Source organism: Pelodiscus sinensis, chromosome 18 (genome assembly GCF_052426305.1).
Source record: "Pelodiscus sinensis isolate ZL-2025 chromosome 18, ASM5242630v1, whole genome shotgun sequence".
Taxonomy (NCBI): Eukaryota; Metazoa; Chordata; order Testudines; family Trionychidae; genus Pelodiscus; species Pelodiscus sinensis.
This window is the reverse complement of record NC_143069.1, coordinates 8,766,006-8,784,795: the sequence shown is the minus strand read 5'-3', so window position 1 is coordinate 8,784,795 and position 18,790 is coordinate 8,766,006. Positions and strand designations below refer to the sequence as shown.

At 52.0% G+C, this 18,790-nt stretch overlaps 1 protein-coding gene across 1 annotated transcript in view; it reads right to left on the bottom strand.

Moving 5' to 3' along the window:
• LOC142823325 (uncharacterized) overlaps positions 1-18,790 on the bottom strand; it is a 167,700-nt gene that overhangs the window by 99,388 nt on the left and 49,522 nt on the right. The window lies entirely within an intron of this gene.

Sequence of the window (18,790 nt, the reverse complement as noted above, 5' to 3'; positions counted from 1 at the left end):
TGTGCGTTCGGACGTTTAAAAGGCAGATTCCGGTGCTTGCTCACACGCCTCGACATGGGGGAGAGCAACATCCCTGAGGTGGTGGCCGCGTGTTGCGTTCTCCATAACCTGGTGGAGAGGAAAGGGGATGCCTTCCTACCAGGGTGGGGTAGAGGTGCTGATGGCCAGGAGAGGCACTTTGCCCAGCCCCGGACAGCTGCCATCCGCCAGGCTCACCAGTCTGCTGTTGGCATCCGGGAGGCCCTCCGGGAGCAATTCTCCAGTGGAGGCCACTGACTCTACTTAGGGGCTTCTGCCTGGGGACTGGGCCCTGGCCCAATAGAAGCTTCCCTCCACAACCCATCTCCTGACCCTGTTTGGACACATCAGTAACACCAGGGTGTGTTGCAAAATAAAATGTTCTGTTTAATTTTTGTACATATTCTCAAACAATAGTATAAATGTAGCAAACATAACACATTTTTTTTCATTTTTGTTGTTGAAAACACTATTTACAATAAAGAAACATTTTGTTGAACCCTTTGTTTGTGCTTTAACTGGGGTGATGGGGGTGCTTGAAACCTGGAGGGGGGAAGGGGACTGGAAACCTGGAGGGGGGAAGGGGACTGGAAACCTGGAGGGGGGAAGGGGATCAGGTTGCACGGTGCTTGCCAGATTTCCCTCTCCTGCCTGGGCCTCGTGTTTGGGGTGCTCCACGGCTACGGGATCGGGTGGTGCACCTGTCGGTTGGCTGGCTGGGGTGCTCTTGGGACGTGGAAGCCTGGGGGAGAGGAGGGCCAGGGGGAGAGAGGGGCTGGGGAACTGGGGGGGCTGGGGGAGAGGGAGGTCCAAGGAGGGAAAGGGATGCTGTTGTGGAAGGGGGGTTTGGTGGGGTGGGGTCATGGGGTGCTGGAGGAGCAGGACCAGGCACAGGAGCAGGCAAGCCGCAGACCTCCCTGAGAGTGGCACACAGGGATGTGCACTGCAGGACCAGCTCGTCCATGAGCCAGTCACGCCAGCGATCCTCTGCCTCCGCCCTCTCTCTGAGGATGGAGTTCAGCTCCTGCACGGCCTCCACGTGCTGCCTGAGGATGTCCGCATAGACACGCCTGTGTCTGCGGCTCCCATGTCCCCGAGATGGAGATGGAGGTGGGGCTGGGGTGCTGCGGCCCTCTTCCATGGCTGGTCCGGCTGTGGAGGAAAAGAAGAACACACAATCAGTCCTAAAAACTGGACTCTGTAGCACTTAAAATACTAACAGGATGGTTTATTAGGGGATGAGCTTTCCTGGGCCAGACCCACTTCCTCAGATCAGAGTAACACGGCTACATTTCTATCACAATCAGTCATGTGTGCAACAGCTGTCCAAAAGGGCATGCCCTCTCCCTTGAGACAGGGGAAGCAGACATTCTGAAGGTTACACTGTGTGTGTGTGACCTGGGCATCAGCCTGAGCATGACAGGTTTCCCTTGTGCATCACGCACTGTGCACCCACCTACCTCCCCCCCCCCCCCCCGGCTGTTACACAACCTCACTGCACTCACCTGCTGCTTCCTCTCCTGCGCCAGATGATGCCTGGGAGGCCTCTGGGGTCTGGGTGACTGGCTCCAGGGTGAGGGTCGCCGTCTCTTCACTGTCCTCCTCCTCTGGGACCATGTCCCCGTCTCCAGACTGCTCTGGGTCCTGCTCGGGAGCGTCCACCATGGGGTCTGCCAATCCAGACTGTACGAACCGCCGTGGTGTGCGTGCTTCTCCACTGCCACCCAGGATCTGGTTCAGCTCGGGGTAGTAGGGGCAGTAGTGGGGGGCTGCCCCAGAAAGGGAGCTCTCCTCCCTGGCTTTGACGTACCCCTGGCGCAGCTCTTTTACTTTGGAGCGCACCTGGTCCTGGGTGCGGGGGTAGTGGCCCTTCTGGGCCAGGGCTTCAGCCATGCGGCCATAAATATCTGCGTTTCGCCGCCGGCTTTTGAGGGCCTGTAAGGCCTCCTCCTCTCCCCAGAGCTCCAGCAGGCTCTTGATCTCTGCGCCAGACCAGGATGGTGCCCGGCGTTTGGAGCCCTTGGCTGGGTCCTCAGAAGCCTCGGTGGAAGGGCCAGGACGGTCTTGGGGCTGGGACATGCTGCAGCAAAGTAGCCGTGTGCTCTGGCTCCTTCTCTGCAACAAGTGGCTGTGAGGGTGCCTGTCCCTTTAAGGAATGGCTGCAGCCAGGAACCACAGACATGCAACCCATGGCCCAGATTGTCCTCCAGGGCTTCTTCCTGAAGGCCAATACTTTCGAAAAAAAGGGCTCCCCCCGTCCACACTCACTTACTTTCGACGGATCTCCCTCGAAAAAGGCGTTCTTCCTCGTAGAATTAGGTGTACCGCCGTCGAAAGAAAAGCCGCATTCTTTCGATTTACTTTCGAAAGAACGCGGCTTGAGTCTGGACGCAGGGGAAGTTCTTTCGAAAAAACCCCTGAGTCTGGACACAGCTCTTGTGAAGAGCTATTGGCGAGTGCTGGACTGTGATGGGACTTTGAAATAAAGCCCTGAGGTAAGGGCAATAATGCTGTATTTTGGTGGGGTAGCTCTGGGGACACCACTCTCTTTGAGTGGGGAACAAACTTGAAAGGACATAAGAGAGCTAACCAAGATAGGCTCCGATTAGATGTGTACCCTGGAAGGGGTTTTGATGAGCACACACAATGAGTGAGACTCGGCCAGAGACTGTGTCACCGAAGTCAGACAAGAGAGTGCAGGCACATGTGCTTAGCCAGAAGGGGTACTCAAGAGAGGTGAATGCTGCTCTGTTACAGAGAGCAGTCCAATATTGTCATTCATTCCTGTTCATGGCTTATTCCTTCATTAAAACCAGTTGTGTCTCTGCATATGATGTCCTTTGTGGACCCCGGGTGAGGTGAAGGGACATGGCTTCGCGCATAAGGGGTGTGGCACTTCCTCCCTCCGAGCTACCCAAAGTGTGTGGTGCTCCAGCAGCAATTGATAGGGTCTTGGGCTCTGGCTGCTGCTGCATTAGCAGCAGCCCTGATTGGAAAACTTGAGAGCCCCAAGCCCTCTCTATCTCTTCCCCCAAATCCCACTCCTGCTTCACCCCACTGGGTACTGAGACTAGGGCCAGGACACTCTGCTTCCCGGCCACCACCATAGTGAAGTAGAGCAACCCAGCTGGGAGATGGTGGAGCACAGTAGGCTGTTGGTTGTTCCAGGTCCCACCACTGTGGTGTGTGCTTGGGGGCATGACCCCCTCTGACTGCCCTGTGCTAGATTTTCCCAGATAATTACCTGGGCACCATGGGTCCCATCCATCTGATGGTTGAGGCATCCACTGTGGGGCCTGGACAGCTCGGAGAGGCCTATATAACCGTGTCTCGCATGGGCCAATACAAACTGCCTCCTGTGTTGCATCATTTAATGAAGCATCTCTTGTACACAGGCAAGACTAGGAAGAGCTGACAATTAGGCTTACCGTTTTTCCCAACTGGATGGACTGGACGCCATTTACAGCAATGGTGTCCCATCCCTCTGGTCAGGAAAGATGATAACCCTAAGCTGACTCAATGCAATGGTAGCCACGTCAGGTGACAGAACAGTAGCACAAAAGAGTGGCAGGGGAAACTCAAAACAATATTTTTTTTTAAAAAAAGAGAAAATGGAAAGTTTCAGCAACAAGACAAAAAACAGGAGAAAATGACACAAGTGGAGAATTAGGCGGGAGTGAGGGAGTGTCATGTCTTTCTTAGTATACCTGCGGCGCAGGAAACCCTATTCAGACCTAAAGGGCAGACACCAAGTCTAAGGGCCTTATGCCCAGAACCTCAGAGGTATTTCGGCTCTTAGGGTATGTCTACACTGCAGTGTTTTTCCAGAATAACTGCCGTTAGTCCAGAAAAAAATACTTGCGTCCATACTGCTATTGCATTCTTTTGACAAAAAGTTGAAAGAACCAAGGGGTTCTTTCCCGAGGAAGACGTCTTTGTCTGAAAGAGCAGAAGAGGGAGTTCTTTTGAAAGAAGAGGCCTCCAGGAAATAGCACAGGTGCCCTGGTGGCCACTCCGTCCAAACTAATCAGATCTCTATAGTCCCTGTCTCCGGCCAGCTCTTAAAGCTGCAGGCACCTGGGACAACACTTGTGGCAGGGGGCTGGCCCAGAGAGCTGCACCTCACTGCGTGGCTGTGACTGCCACACTAATTGGGACCCATGGCCCAGCCACAAGCCTCCTGAGACCTCTCTGGCCCTCACAGGGAGCATGACCAGGGCTCCCAGGACTCAGCCAGAGGCCCGAAGAGGTTTGTGCCATTGTGGTCCGGGGCAGAGATCCTGGCCTTCCTGTAGGTGTGGGGTGAGCAGGAGACCCTGCAGGATCTCGGCTCCCAGTGGCACAACGCCGACATATACGGTCGGATGGCCGAGGCTCGGGCCACAAGAGGCCACCACTTCCAGAACCTCATACAAGTATGGAGCAAAGTGAAGGAGCTCTGCCAGGGCTATGCGAGGGCAAGGGAGCACAGCTCTCTCTCTGGGGCAGGACCCCACTCCTAGCCCTACTACGCTGAGCTCCACCACATCCTGGGGGGTGGTTCAGCCCCTTCCTCACCCCTGGTGGTGGACTTGGGGCTGGAGATGCTCATCTTTGCCAACCCAGGGCTCCCAGGCCAGGAGGAGGAAGAATCCGACGACGAGCTGGAGGAGGAGGAGGAGGAGACAGCCAGCACAGTCACCCTCACCCTCAAGCCCGTACCCCAGAGCCTGGATGTCTTACACGCATTCTCTGAGGACGGGGAGGAATCATCAGGTGAGTGCTCTGTTGTTCACACACACAGGGCAGGGAAGGCGGGCGCAGAGGGGATGGGATGCAATCGTCGCTTGGTCATCTTGGCCTGGATATTGTGCTACACTCCGTGCACGTGGAACTACATGCAGTGCCAGTCTGCAACATGCAGCCCCAGGAGGCAGCCCCAAAGCACCTCCAGGCAGGGCCAGCCCGAGCCCTTTGGCACCCTGGGCCCAGGCATGCGGCGCCACCCCCAGGCCCTGCAGGGTGCATGCGTGGGCCTGCCCCCCAGGGCGCTCGGCGCATGCGCGAGCTGGTCACGGCCACTGGCGCGCAGCCCGGGGCCGCCCCCAGGGTGCACAGCACATGCGCTGCCCAGCCTGGTCCGGCCAGCGCTGCTGGCACGCACGCTGGGCCGTGCAGGGCCCCGCAGCCATGGGTGGAAGGGTGCTGTTGGCCAGCGCCGCGGGGCCGGCGCTGCGGGATCCGGGCACGTGGCTCCTGATGGCAGCTGTAAGGGACGCCATGCACCCCTTACAGCTGCCATTAGGCGCCCCTCATCGGCTGGCGCCTTGGGCAGCTGCCCGGCTCACCCATGCCTCCATCCGGCCCTGTCCCCAGGGTCCTGTTCACGGGCTCTGGGGAGGCCACACACACATCTGACCCCTGTGGGAGATGCCCTCCCACCACTAACCACTGCTGGAAGCAGGCTGGGGACAAGGGCACACACATGGCTGCACACAGACTTAGGAGTGCCGCACACGACACACGGGAATGCCTGCACACTTGAGGCACCACCCACTTCCACGGACAGCGCTGGCAGGTGTGCGTGCAGCCCCCATGGAAGAGCAGACTGCTCCAGGCCCCTCTCCTGCCCATGGCATCCCACTGTGGCCGACCACTTCCCTTGCCCTGCCTGTCTGTGGGATGAGGATGGGGGGGAGCAAGAAGCATGGTCCCCTGGGCACCTCAGGGCCTCTGTGAGGCAGGGCTGATGTCCAGGCCACACATAGCCTTGCTCCTGGAACATCCCTGCCCTCTAGCCTGAGGACTCTTGTTCTCAGCTCACAGAGGAGGGCACGGACTCAGGGACAGTGTCTGCATGGATGACTGACCACCTCTTCCTCTTTATTCTCCACAGCTGGACTAGCATCACTAATGGGCGATCACCGCCAGCTGAGGCAGCCGCCTGACCCTGGGGGAGCTACAAGTGCAGGAGGGTCCAGGGGGACCTGATGAGACAGCACGTGGTCATCCTCCAAGGCATGCAACGGATCCTGGCCCAGAAGGACCAGGAGGACGCTCAGGGGCCGTGTCTACATTTGCGAGATTTTGCGCAAAAACTTGCCGCCTGTCTACACTGGCCGCGAGTTCTTGCGCAAGAACTATGATGCGCCCGCTCAGGAATAAGCCCTCTTGAAGAAGTGTTCTTGCGCAAGAGGCCAGTGTAGACAGGCAACATGAATTTCTTGTGCAAGAAATCTCGATGGCTAAAATGGCCATCGGAGCTTTCTTGCGCAAGAGAGCGTCTACACCGGCACGGATGCTTTTGCGCAAAAGCACATCTCTTGCACAAAAGTACATGCCAGTGTAGACGCTCTCTTGCACAAATACTTTAATGCAAAAACTCTTGCGTTAAAAGTATTTGTGCAAAATCTTGCCAATGTAGATGTAGCCAGGGTGTGTCTAGACTACAGGGTTTTTTCCAAAAAAGTGGCCTTTTTTTGAAAAAACTTCCCCTGCATCTAAACTGCTGCCATGTTCTTTTGAAAGTAAATCGAAAGACCATGGCTGGTTTTTTAACTATGGAAAACCTCGTTGTACGAGGAATAACGCCTTTTTTCAAAAGTGCTCTTTCAAAAAAAGGCACTATGTATTGCAAACTGTGCCTTTTCGAAAGCGAGCATCCAGACTGTCTCGGTGCTCTCTTTTGAAAAAGTGGCTTGCTTTTTCAAAAGTACCGGTTGTAGTCTAGATGCTCTTTCGAAAGAGGCTTGCAGTCTAGATGGGACCCAAATATGGGCTCAGATGGTGCAGCAGAGCCAAAACATGTGTGCTACCATATATGAAATGATGGCACACCCAGCTCCTGTCCCTGTCCCTGTCCCCGCTGCTCCCACTGCCCTCCCTGCTCCTGCTTCTCCTGTTGTCCCAGGCCCCACCCACCTCCCGAGGTTGCCGAGGTCCTGAGACCTGAGGTGGCACTTCCAGCTGCACCACGCACCACTCCCAGCCCTGAGTCCCCCTCCTCCTTGGCCCTATTCAGGGAAGAAAAGGAGGAGTTGCACTATATGTAAGAGAGCACTATGACTGCTCTGAACTCCAGTATAAAGAGGGAGAAAAACCTGTTGAGAGTCTATGGGTTAAGTTTAGAGGAGCAAACAACAGCAGTGATGTTGTGGTTGGTGTCTGCTACAAGCCACCGAATCAGGTGGATGAGGTAGATGAGGCTTTCTTCGGACACCTGAGAGAAGCTTCCAGATCTCAGGCCCTGGTTCTTGTGGGGGACTTTAATCACCCTGACATCTGTTGGGAAACCAATATGGCAGTACACAGGCAATTCAGGAAGTTTTTGGACAATATTGGGGATAACTTCTTGACACAAGTGCTAAAGGATCCAACCAGGGGCCATGCGCAGCTTGACCGTCTGCTCACAAACAGGGAGGAACTAATAGGGGAAGTAGAGGTGGGTGACAACCTTGGAGGCAGTGATAATGAGATGGTAGATTTCAGGATCCTGACCAAAGGAAGAAAAGAGAGTAGTCAAATACACACCTTGGACTTCAAAAAAGCAGATTTTGACTCCCTCAGAGACCGGATGGGCAGAATCCCCTGGGATGCTAACATGAAGGGGAAAGGAGTCCAGGACAGCTGGCAGTATTTTAAAGAAGCCTTATTGAAGGCACAGAAAGTAACCATCCCGACACGTAGCAAGAGAGGCAAACATGGTAGGAGACCGGATTGGCTTACAGGGGAAATCCTTGGTAAACTTAAGCACAAAAAGGAAGCTTACAAAAAGTGGAAACTTGGACAAATGACCAGGGAGAGCTATAAATGTATAGCTCAAGAATGCCGGGGGGGTTATCAGGAAGGCGAAAGTGGAAATGGAATTGCGATTGGCTACGGATGTGAAGGATAACAAGAAAGGTTTCTACAGGCATGTTAATAATAAGAAAGTGATCAGACAGGGTGTGCAGCCCCTACTGGATGAAGGAGGTAACCTAGTGACAGATGATATGGGGAAAGCTGAAGTACTCAATGCTTTCTTTGCCTCTGTATTCACGGACAAGGTGGGCTCCCGGACTAATGCGCTAAATGACACAAGATGGGATGAAGATGGACAGCCCTTGGTGGGTAAAGAACAGGTTAGGAACTATTTAGAAAAGCTAAACGTACACAAATCCATGGGTCCAGACTTAATGCATCCGAGGGTACCGAAGGAGTTGGCAAATGTCATTGAGGAGTCTTTGGCCATTATCTTTGAAAAGTCGTGGAGGTCGGGAGAAATCCCGGATGATTGGAAAAAGGCAAATGTAGTGCCCATCTTCAAAAAAGGGAAGAAGGACGATCCAGGGAACTATAGGCTGGTCAGTCTTACCTCGGTTCCTGGAAAAATCATGGAAGCGATCCTTAAGGAATCCATTTTGAGGTACTTGGAAGAGAGGAAACTGATTAGGAATAGTCAGCATGGATTCACAAAGGGCAAGTCATGCCTGACCAATCTGATTAGCTTCTATGATGAGGTAACTGGCTCTGTGGACGTGGGAAAGTCAGTGGATGTGATATACTTGACTTTAGCAAGGCTTTTGATACCGTCTGCCACAATATTCTTGCCAGCAAGTTAAGGGAATTTGGATTGGATAAATGGACGGTAAGATGGATAGAAAGATGGCTAGAAGGCCGGGCCCAGCGGGTAGTGATCAATGGCTCGATGTCAGGATGGTGGTTGGTTTCTAGCGGAGTGCCCCAAGGTTTGGTTCTAGGACCAGTTTTGTTCAATATCTTTATTAATGACCTGGATGAGGGGATGGATTGCACCCTCAGCAAGTTTGCAGATGATACTAAGCTAGGGGGAGAAGTAGATACGCTTGAGGGCAGAGATAGCGTCCAGAGTGACTTAGACAAATTGGAGGATTGGGCCACAAGAAATCTGATGAGGTTCAACAAGACGGAAGAATCCAAAGCATAGTTACAAGCTGGGGACCAACCAGCTAAGTAGTAGTTCTGCAGAAAAGGACCTGGGGGTTACAGTGGATAAGAAGCTGGACATGAGTCAACAGTGTTCCCTTGTAGCCAAAAAGGCTAATGGCATATTAGGTTGCATTAAGAGGAGCATTGCCAGCAGATCCAGAGATGTCATTATTCCCCTTTATTCGGCTTTGGTGAGGCCACATCTGGAGTATTGTGTCCAATTCCGGGCCCCCCACTACAAAAAGGATGTAGAGAGAGTCCAGCAGAGGGCAACCAAAATGATTAGGGGGCTGGAGCATATGACTTATGAGGAGAGGCTGAGGGAGTTGGGTCTGTTTAGTCTGCAGAAGATAGGAGTGAGGGGGGATTTGATAGCAGCCTTCAACTTCCTGAAGGGAGGTTCCAAAGAGGCTGGAGAGAGGCTGTTCTCAGTAGTGACAGATGGCAGAACAAGGAGCAATGGTCTCAAGTTGTGGTGGGAGAGGTCCAGGTTGGATAGTAGGAAAAACTATTTCACTAGGAGGGCAGTGAAGCACTGGAATGGGTTATCTAGGGAAGTAGTGGAGTCTCCATCCCTAGAGGTGTTTAAGTCTTGGCTTGACAAAGCCCTGGCCGGGTTGATTTAGTTGGGATTGGTCCTGCCTAGAGCAGAGGGCTGGACTTGATGACCTCCTGAGGTCTTTTCCAGCTCTATGGTTCTATGATTCTATGATTCTAGGTTCTGAATCCTGCTCCTCCCTAGTTACCTTTATTATGGACAAAATACAAAGTTCTTGGTTTTCAACACAAAACTGGTATCTGTACTGATACCAAGGAAGGGGGGAAGGGAAAGATTGTTGTGGGAAAGGCAGAGAGGGGCAACGCACAGGCCTCTAGGGGGAGGGGAGTCATGGGGAGAGTTGGTGGGGTCTTTCAAAGAAACTCTCCCTCAGAGCTTCCCAGATGTGCACCCTCATTTGATGGGCCTGATGGATGGCAGCTGTGCACGGCGCATTCCACATGGATACAGGCCCTGTTTAGGTGGGTATTAAATTGGTCCCTGCTGAGGTCCAGGTGGCAGGTGTATAGCTTCATCAGCCATGGCATGAGGAGTAGGCCACATCCCCCATGATGCACAGTGGCATCTATGTTATACCAAATAAAAGCAAGCAGGATCTTATGAGGGGGATAAGGCAAAAAGCCACGTTTATTGTAAAGATAATAATAAAAAATAAAGAAAAGATAGAAGCAAACAATGTTGTTTAACTACTTAACCCTTATACATATAAACATTCATTCATCCATTTATTCAGGTTCTGTGTATTTGTTATAGTTACCAGCCTGGAAGTTGCTTGTGACAGAAAAATGGCCAGGTATTCTGTACACAAGTGATGGTAGTGGGGAGCAAAGTCCTGATCAGATGTGCATCTGAAGCTCCTGGTAGGCTGGCAGCAGAACCTTGGACTCTGATTCCATAGTTTTTTAGTCCAGTTCTTATAGGAATTTTTTCCTATGCCAGTCTATGGAAATTGCTGCATCATGCTGATGTCTCCAGGGTGGCTGCCAGGTGCTTGACAGTGATCTCATCGGGTGGACCTTCAGTATTTGACACCTTTTGGTTGCACTGGCACCTGACGCCTTTTTCAGCCCTTTGTTGCTGTATTCTCAGGCTGGCACCTCTCAGAACCATTCACTCATCATCCAAGCACTCTCTCTCTTACATACATTCCTTAATTAATGTTTCCCATACAATATTTTTGTATAATAATAACTTTACATATCTCAGAGTTGTAGTTACAAAAAGTTTCTGGATGGTATTGCTTAAAACATTCTCTGAGTGCTGAATAAAGTTACAATGTTTTAAAGAGAACAGGCGTTAAGTAAGTAATAATGCCCTTAGTCAATTACAGGGCTTGGCTCCCATAGCAGAGTTAGTGGATTGACAGTGCATTGTTACAATGTATCTCGGCAATGTCAATTTCAAGCAGCCCCTTGCACAAGCTTGAGCATGCCCTGGAGCACAGAGGGGGGGCTGTTTCTGGCTACATAGGATTATATTCTTAAATTCTAAATTACATAACCTAATACATTATATTCTAAAGGGGCAATAATAATGATAAATCTAAACATTTAACAATCTTAACAAATAATAATAATAATAATAAGAAGAAGAAGAATTAATAATAAATCTAAACACTTTAAGTTGTGGGGAACAAATTATGGGGAGTCACTTTCATTTGGGGGAATCATTTTCAATATATTAATATGTTATCCCTACATCTGCACATCCCCAACCTGACAGTCACGCTGGGGGAAGAATGTGCCAACCTCCAGCTAGTGGTAGAGGCTGGAATTCCTGAAAATGTGTGCATCGTGAGCTCTGCCCAACCACCCAACAAAAATGTCCATGAACTGTCCGTGGTGGTAGACCAGGGCCTGCAGCACCATGCAGAAATAGCGCTTGCAGTTGATGTATTGGGTGGCTCGATGCTGTGGTGCATGCATGGGAATATGGGTTCCATCTATGGCCCCACCGCAGGTGGGGAAGCCCAGGGTGGCAAATCTGGCCATGATGGGGTCCAGGTCTCCCAAGCAGATGACCCTGTATAGCAGGATGGAGTTAGGCCTTCACCACCTGCAGAAGGAGACAAAGAAATACAGAAAACAGAGAATGAGAGGGGGTGCCTGAGCCCTTGGGAGGTTCCGGAGTCCCTCTTCCTCCTTTCCCCCTCAAACACCGCAGGAGCCACCCCCTATGAGTCGTCCCCCACCCCCTGCAGGGCTGTGTGAGGGCGGGATGGCACATCCCCCCCAGGGATGGGACTTTCCCTCCACTCCCAGCCCACCCCCCACAGCCTCGCACCCCTTTCCCTAGGGTCCCCTTTTCCAAGACTTCCCCCCCCCCCCGAGATTCTGAGAACACCTTACTTCCATGAGGAGGGCCCGGACAGTGGACTTTCCCATGCCAAACTACTTGCCCATAGACCACTAACTGTCTGGGGTGGCGAGCTTCCAGACAGCGATGGTGACCCACTTGTCCAGGGGGATGGCGGGTCGTATCTGGGTATCCCGTCAATGGAGGGCAGGGGCAAGCCAGGCACACAGCTCCATGAAGGTGGCCTTCCTCATACGAAAGTTATGGAGCCATTGCTGGTTGTCCCACCACTCCATGACCAGCTGGTCGCACCAGTCGGAACTGGTGTCCAGCCTCCAAAACCGTCTCTTCACTGTGGGATGCAGTTGCCAGGGCCTTGCTCCGCACACAGGGAGAGGGTCTCAATGATGAGCTCGGTGTCGAGCTCGTGCAGGGCCAGGAAGCAGCCTGCACAAACAGAAGCTGCAGCAGTGTGGGGCCATCGCATGCCCACAGGCAGCTTCGGCTCCATGGCAAAGAGTATGCTGTGGTGTCCAAAAGCCGGGCAAGCAGAGCACACACTGCAAAAGCTTTGCTGTCCCTCGGAGAGGTAGGCAAGCAAGCAGCGGGGTCCCTGTAAGCACATGTCTCAGCTAGCCTTAGGCAACAGCACCCAGAAGCAACTACTGGTAAACCTCATTGCAGGAGGAATAACAGCTAATTCAATGTAGGGCTTTAATTTGGAATCCCGTTTCACTGCCGCGTGTAGACGCGGGCAGTTACTTCGGCCTAGTCAATTTCTAAAATGGCGACTGGACGGGAACATGCTAATGAAACGCGGGATATTTAAATCCTGCGCTTCATTTGCAATTTCGGTCACCCTCATTAGCCTCCCTAGATCGAACTAGGGGGCTAGTGTAGACATACCCTTCCAGAAAAGCTTATTCCAAAAGAAGCTTGCAGTCTAGACGTAGCCCTAAAGTCCATTGCTTTCAATGGATGGTAGAAGGCTAAATACCTTTATGGATCTGGGCCCTACTCCTACAAAATGATCCACACAGATAGATCTGTGTGTCTGCATTCATGTCAATGGTACTCTACACAGACACAATGAAAGATTAAGGAGTAAAGGATATTTATTTGGGATATATCTCTTCAGACACGCACATACATGCCTGCATACACAGTAGCCCAACAGTTAGTTTGTTCTTTTAAAGAAATGATGTGACACACATAAGGCTGACTCAAAGGCAGGGACTCATAAAAACGTGTAGTGATATATGCCTGTCAACTTGTACAACTATAATCATTAGGAAATACAACTTAAACCCGTTTTATTTCCTAACATGCAGAGCACATGTAGGCAGGGAATAGCAAGCACTTTGAAATGTATCCACACACTTGCTGAGCTGTCTATGGAGAGCGACAGTCTACATCCATAAACTCCAAGGCTGGCATGTCGGATCCAAAGCAATGAGCAAAAGTCTTAGTGTCATCAACTTCCACAGATGTCAGTGGGAGCTACAGATACTGAGAGCTTCTCAGCACAGTATGATTATCTATGTGTGTGGCCAACTTTAGCAGGATTTTGTTTTGTTTAGTTTTGTTTTTCCTCCAAGCCCTAGCTCTTGGATTCATGATTATGTACAACTCAGTTTTTGCCTTCAAAAAGTAAGTTTCTATCCGTCATGATTACAGAGAAGTTTAAAATATGACATGAGTTCACCCAAATGACTCAGAATCCAGAAAACAGTCCAAAAATAATATTTTTTTAAAAAACCTCATGATTTTTAAGCCAAATGAATGACTTTTTTCAGGCCTGACCTGAGATATTTGTTATGCTTGGGTTTAGAAATATTAATAACATGTTAGAAGTAATTTATATGCTGGGCTCTTGCAGTGCATTAGAAAGCCTGATGAGTGCTATCCCACGAGAAGTACTGTTTTCCAACTGAACAGGGGAGAGGATCTGTGGGATCACGTGAGGATTACTTGTATTCCCTCCCTCTGGGGTATCTGGTGTTGGCCACTGTTGGCAGACAAGATACTGGGTTAGATGCACCTTTGGTCTGACCCAGTCTGGCCATTCCTTTGTTCGTATCAAGCACCCATGCTGAGTGAGAATGTGAATGGAGCAGACAGGGTATGTCTACTAGGGATGTTAAAAGTTGATTAAATAGGTAACTATGTGACCACTGAAAATCTCATGGGCAACATGCTGCATGCTCTTAAATAAGCATTATATTGCTGAGCCCACAGCGATGCCTCCCTGAGAGCAGGCCTGTCAGCCCCTGCTGGCCTGGCTCCCAGGGAAGTGGTTTCCCTGCCACAGTGAAGCTACATCCCTGGGAACTGCCTACATCCCTAATGTCTTCACCAGTGGCCTCCAACCTTTTTATGCACAAGAACATTTTTTAAGTATTAGGGCAACTCCCACCCTACCCCTGAGGCTCCACAGACTTCATTCCCCGCTCTCTCCATCACTTGCTCTCCCCACACACACACTTTCATTAGGCTGGGACAGGGGGTGCAGGCTCCAGGCTGGAACCAAGAGTTCTGGGAGCAGGAGGGGGTAAGAGATGCAAGCTCTGGGAGGGAAACTGGGTGCAGGAAAGGGGCTCTAGGCTGGAGCACAGTGTTAGGGTGCAGGTGAGGTATAGAGTACTGAGCAAACACCCAGGCCAAGGAGAAAGTCTCTGAATGCTTATGGGAAGCAAGGCTTTGCATTTCCCCCCTCAGTGACCCCTAGCATGCAGGACAGCTGCCTCCCAGGCTGGAGGCCCAAGGAAAAAGCCTGTGTGGGTGGGCGCACAACAGGGCTTGGTGCAGTAATTTGCTTGACCACAAGCCCTCTAATGGGGTGGTCTCGGCTACTGCCTAACTCCATCTGCACTGCTAGCCAAGGCAGCACCTTCTCCTCAGTGCGCACAGGCTCCAGCCTCAACTCCCCTGGGCAGCTGGATAGCCAATCTGTTATAATCTCCACTCCCTCCCCATCCTATCATTCCAGACTCCCTGCTGAATGCACAGGGGCAATCCCATCCCCTGAGTCTGTGGGGGCCGTTCTCAGACAAACACCTTCCTGCTGGCCAGATCCACCATATGCCACAGCAGCTGGATCAGCTCTTATCAGATCCCAATCTAGACCCCCCAGCATCAGCAGTCTTCCTGGACAAGATCACAGAGTAGTTAGGAAGGGAGGAGGGAGAAGCCTGTGGTAATAGCAGCAGCAGAAGGCAGCAAATTGACGGTGGAGACAGCTAAAAGTGGGAGAAAGCACCAGCAAATGGGTGACAGGGCAGGAGCAGAGGTGGCAGCAGCAGGAAGGATGAACATTAGATGGGTCCCAAGAGAAGGGGGAGGAAAGAAATAGCAAAAGAGAAGGATAAATGGATGAGAGGCAGCAGGAGACAGAGGAGCCAATAGCATGGGCAAGGGCCAGCAGTACTTGGTAGGAGAAGGCACTTCTAGCAAATGGCAAAGTTGTTTATGAGATCAACATGTCTTCTAGTGCCCAAAGGAGCTCAGCTGAGACCTGGCCATCCAGGCTCTCGCTCTGCATGGTCATTGCAAATGGCCCTTCTCCCTGCTGGAGAAATGTGAACAGCTCTGACACCGCTGTGTGATCATTAAATACTGCCAATGCTGTTCTCTCCTGGGACTCTAGGGGTATGTCTACACTACCCTCCTAGTTCGAACTAGGAGGGTAACGTAGGCATACCGCACTTGCAAATGAAGCCCGGGCTTTGAATTTCCTGGGCTTCATTTGCATAAGCCGGGCGCCGCCATTTTAAAATCCCGGCTCGTTCGAACCCCGTGCCGCGCGGCACGGACTAGGTAGTTCGGACTAGGCTTCCTAGTCCGAATTACCGTTACTCCTCGTGGCCACAACTTCCCCCACAGAGTGAGGGAAAGTGAAGGGGGAAACTGAGGTTCCAGGCTTCCCATAGACCAGACTTATTTTTCTGGAGTTCTGGAGTTAGTGGATTAGACTCTGGCGTAGGGATAAAAATGAGGCTTCAGAGGTAGGTACCTTATCCACTGTGACACTGAAGGAGCCCTCCAACCTCCCTACCTTCAGGGCCCCCTTTATCCTTCCTGTGTTCAAGGGTGCCAGGTTCGTTCTCTGTGACACTGGTGGTGGCTGTCCCCAAGGGGACAGTGTGTGAGACAAGACTCCCAGCAAGTAGGATAGGGACAGGGTGCAGGATCTGGGAGGTAGCTGGGGTGCAGAAGCAGGCTGGGAGTAGGGTTTCTGGCCAGTTGGAGGGAGCAAGAACGAGGGAGGGTGCAGTGTGTGGCCAGGAGAGAGGGTTAAAGAACAAAGGAGGGTGTCGGAGTAAGCTGGGGATGCTGGGTGTTGGTGGGGAGGTAAATGACAGGATTAGGGTGTAAGTGAGGGGGTCTGGACATGAGGGGGAACCTTACCTGGCTTCGTGCTCCCTTGCAGCAATGGCTGCAGCCACGCTGTCCTTGCTGCCCCAGAGGGAGGCCCTGCTTCTGCGGGCCACGTGGTTCCGAAGGCCGGAGACACTGCGGCTGTGGCCATGCGATCCAGGGCTGACCCCGAGGCACTGCAGCCACAGGCCACCCCAGAGGCTGGAGGTGCCACTGCCGCAGCCACGCGGCCGGACCCCAGGTACCACCTGCCACAGAGGCACCATGGCCTGGGGCTGGCCCAGGAGGTGCCACTGTCATGGCTACACAGCAGGCCCTACAGGCTGCCCCAGAGGCACTGCAGTCACATGGCCCGGGGCCAGCCCCAGAGGTGCCACTACTGCGGATACATGGCCTGGGGCTCGCCCTGGAGTCACTGCTACCACAATTATGTGACCCAGGGCTGGCCCTGAAGGTGCTGCTACTGTGTCTTAGGGCTGGCCTGGAGGCACCACTACTGCAGCCAGGCCGTCCGGGTCCAGCCCTGGAGGTGCCGTGGTATCAGCGTCTCCATCCTCCGGAGCCAACCCCAGACTGTGTGGCCGCAGAAGCAGTGTCTCCTGGGCTGGCCCCTGGCTGCCTGGCTGCGGTAGCAATGCTTCCAGGCTGGCCCTAGAGAGGTGCTTGAGTCCTGGCGCTGCCTCCTCTCCAGTGGCAGTGTGGGGCATGTAGGGGCTCAGCTGAGCTCCTCCCCATCATGAGTCCTGTAATTAGGAAGAGGGGTCTGTAATTGCCTCGCGGGCCGGATCAAAGCCCAAAGCGAGCTGGATCCAGCCCGCTGAGAGACTTTTGTCCACCCCGATCTAAAGAATAGCCACATCTCCTGAATAGGAGTGAAACCCTTATGAATTTGTAGACAAAAGACATTTTCTGTGAAAAATCACTTTTTGTGAAAAATGTGATGTAATTGAGAGTCCAGCTTTCCATTAATAATTAGATTAGAGAGAAGTTTTTGACCTGCCCTAGTGAAAATGAATAGCCATTCAACATTTGAGGGAACATGTAGGCTGTGTCTGCATTGGCACGATCTTGCGCCAAAGTGGCCGCTTTTGTGGAAAAACGTGCTGCCTGTCTACACTGGAGGGGAGTTCTTGCGCAAGAACACGGACGTTCTAATGTGTGAAATCAGTGCTTCTTGTGCAAGAACTGTGATGCTCCTGCTCAGCAATAAGCCCTCCTGTGCAACTGTTCTTGCGCAAGAGGCCTGTGTAGACAGGCAACATGAATTTCTTGCGCAAGAGAGCGTCTACACTGGCACGGATGCTCTTGTGCAAAGGCACATGCCAGTGTAGACGCTCTCTTGCGTAAATACTTTAAGATTGAAAAATGTATATTTAGTTGTGATTAGGTTATTTTTCTTTGTTTTGTTGTTTGGTTAAACTCTGTGCTAAGCCCATGTGCCTCCCTCCTCCCCCTCCCCCCGACACACACACACACACACACACACACACACACACACACACACACGCTATATCTAATCTGCACCCAGAGATATTATTTTTCTCTATGTTATATTTTGTTTTTCTCAGTTGCTCTGTAACATCTAGCAACCAAGTAGTCTTTATTAGTATATCTGGGTATGTCTACACTACAACGCTAGTTCGAACTAACTTAGTTCGAATTATTTAATTCAAACTAAGCTAATTCGAACTAAAGCGTCTAGAACTAAAAACTAGTTCGAATTAGCGTTTTGCTAATTCGAACTAGCAAGTCCACATTGAGTGGACTCTGAACAGGGCTTAAGGATGGCTGGAAGCAGTGCCGGCAGGGCATCAGAAGAGGACTTAGAGCGTGGAGATGCTGTCTCAGGCTAGCCGAGGGCTGCGCTTAAAGGGTCCCGACCCCCACCCCGGACAGACAGTTCTAAGGGGTGCCCTGCTTGAAAACCAGTCCTGGCTTGGATTGCCCGGAGTACCCACACTGGGCACATCACAGCACTCAGCCATCAGACCGGCTGCACTTGCCGCAGGCTGCCATCTGGGGAGAGGGGGCAATCGGGGAGCTGCAGGAGAGCTTCCACCCCCAGAAGCCCGCAGAGCCAGCCCAGTCCTCCCCATCGGGGGCTTGTACCCCATTCCTCCCTCACCTCCTTCCCTAGCCCCCCTTCTTATTGATGTACAAAATAAAGATAACGTTTCTTCCAACATTGACTCTGTCTTTATTGAACAAAAGTGGGGGAGACTGGGAAAAGGAGGTGGGAGAGGGGAAGAGAAAGGCTGGGAGAGGGGAGGGCAACTAACATGATCAGGGGTTGGGAACAGGTCCCAGATGAAGAGAGGCTACAGAGACTGGGACTGTTCAGCTTAGACAAGAGGAGACGGAGGGGGGACAGGATAGAGGTCTCTAAAAGCAGGGGTTGGGTGGAGAGGGTGCATTCAGAAAAGTTCTTCCTGAGTTCCCATAAAGAAGGACTAGAGGACACCAAAGGAAAGGAATGGGTAGCAGGCTTGAAACTAGTAAGAGAAAGTTGTTGTTGTTGTTGCCAAAGCAAAGAGTTAACCTGTGGAACTCCTTGCTGCAGGAGGCTGTGAAGGCTACAACTAGAACAGAGTTTAAAGGGAAGGGAGATCAAGTCAT